The 2391-nt window shown below is 37.7% G+C and overlaps 1 pseudogene; it reads right to left on the bottom strand.

The window, feature by feature from the left end:
• Window positions 1-765: 765 nt before the first annotated feature.
• Window positions 766-1362, bottom strand: LOC102487312 (MICOS complex subunit MIC26 pseudogene; annotated as a pseudogene).
• Window positions 1363-2391: the final 1029 nt, after the last annotated feature.

The raw sequence follows: 2391 nt of genomic DNA, 5'->3' as shown, positions 1-2391 counted from the left end.
TATTTATAGTATATTATCTGTGATAGTGCTTCATGTATGCATAGCACCCTAACCTTTGTACATTCCAACATTTCTCTGAAATTGGAGGATAGGTATCATTGTCCTTATTTAAATTCTAGATCAGCATCATGGTACCTATTAAAGTACAATAGCAAGACAAGCCTGGAGCTCCAGTTTTACCATTGAGTTTTAAGTGGTTTTTTTTTTCTTTAAATACATCTCCTCTTTTCAGCATCTATGCCATAAGAACAAAGAAAATAATCTTCAAGTTTACTAGACCATTACAAAGATTTTCTAGATCTATTAAGTAAACATGAGGACTTTGTACTGACTAAATGAAAATTGGGAATTTATTTCTAATTTTTTCCTTCTGTAAACACTTATTATGGTGATGATACAGTGGATAGAAGATGGTGCTGTTTCCCTCAAAACCTTTTAATTTACACACACACACACACACACACACACAAAGGCAATTTTCATAATCAAGGGAAAAATCTTACATATTTTATTCAATTCCTTCTTTTTTCATAATTGAGTTCTAAGTCTTGTGTATTATTTTTAGGTGAAAGGATTTCAGATTAGTCCACTTGTAGAATGGTGTCATCCAAGATAACAAAGAGGCTAGCAGGGTTGTTCCTGAAGAAAGCCATTTACTACAGTCAATAATGACTTCTTTGTCATGTTTCTGTAGGAGTACTGATTGACTGTAGAACTTTCCAATTTTTACCTATAACTGATTAAAATGGGCAAACATGAAATGTTCTACTTATTTCCAAGTGAATTCTTCACATTTCTTGGCTTTTGTAAGATCTCCTTCCACAAATCTCCCATGACTATGAATCCTCATAAACCCCAGTCATATCATTTATCTCTGCTGACCTGAGCAAATGCGATGGCTTGCTGTGGATAATAGACAGAAGCAGCTAATCCCATGAAACTAGGTGGTTACATCAGCTTTTTTACTTTTGAACTTCTAGCCAAAAGGAGTCCCCCAAGGCCAGCAAAACCAGTAACACCAAGTCTTGGAAAAAATCCAGAAGGTGCATTTTGTAGATATTCATAGCTGTCTAACCCCCTCTGAACCAAATTCTGCATCTTGGGTTTAGCTTGGGAGAACATTTCCTGACACCAACTTGTATATGGCTCTCAGTGATGTCGAAGCTGTGAGATGTTTTCTTCAAGCTGGGTCCTGGGCTCCTCCACATATTTGGATTGCCCCTCAGGAACTGAGTAGAGTGAAAGCTCATCAACCTTCCTGGCATTTTTGTTGGGTGAGTCCTTTTTTGGAGCTCCATAGACTTTAAAGAAGAGTAGGCTCAGGCTGGCTGGCCCCATGGACCTCTGGATTACCTTGAGCATGTCTCTGGCAGTAGTTCCCTTCAGTTCATTTTTAAAAACTCCCCAAACCATGTGGCCAGCAGTAGCAGTTACATTGCTGGACTCTCACATTGCTAACCATGGTTTGGGTTTTGGACTTGGTGATTTGAAATTCACGCCAGGCACATGTGCCTGCGTGTGTGCCCAAGATCCTGGGAGGAGAATGGAGAAAGGATTGTGGTGTGGCCATCTTCCTTGGAGGAGAGATTTCTCCCTTTCCCTCTCACTGTTTCTGTCTCTTTCTCATTCTCTGGTGGCACATGCACCCTAAGGCAAACACATTTAAAATACATAAATAAATAAATAAATAAAATAAAAAACACAAAACCTCCCCAAACCTAAGTAAATGGTTTCAATCAGCATTCAAATGTAAAATTGCACCTTCTTCCTTTGGGAATTATCTATTTATGGTTTGAAAGAAGACACCCAAGGAGTATTCAAATCTCATTCCATGTAAGTTATTTTCTGAAAGAATTACAGTAAGTCTCCCTACTGGATTTCTCACTGAAATGTAAATTTTTTCTATGGATATGAAAGTATTTCTTTTTCATTTTTGTGAACCAAGTATTAATCTTACAATAAAAGACAGAAAGCAAATAGAGTCTTACCTGGGTGGAAATAAAGATGCATACTACCAATAGGGGAATGGGATTAAGAAGAATAGGGGGAGAAAATATCTCCAGGCCCACCCACTGTGAGACAGGTTTCATCTGGAACCAATAGGAGTAGTCTAAGACCAACATGACAAGAAACAGAAAAAGGAATGAAAACTTGGACTGCACTCCTGCCCACACACATGCAACTGCAATGGAAAGAATCACCAAACTAACTGGCATCTGATCGTTTGCATATTAAGGGAATCAGCAAATGCTTTCTTGCTTATGGTTAGTTTGAATACTATTTCCTCCCATATTACAAAATTATGAACATATTAGTCAAAATAATCAGTGCTGTTTGTATTCATGAAGTGATGTTAGAAAGCACGTAAAGAAAGAATTCATCCCCTAAAAT

Source organism: Tupaia chinensis, unplaced genomic scaffold, assembly GCF_000334495.1.
Source record: "Tupaia chinensis unplaced genomic scaffold, TupChi_1.0 Scaffold150006_1, whole genome shotgun sequence".
Taxonomy (NCBI): Eukaryota; Metazoa; Chordata; class Mammalia; order Scandentia; family Tupaiidae; genus Tupaia; species Tupaia belangeri.
The sequence above is the reverse complement of the archived record's forward strand: the minus strand, read 5'-3'. Positions and strand labels throughout refer to the sequence as shown.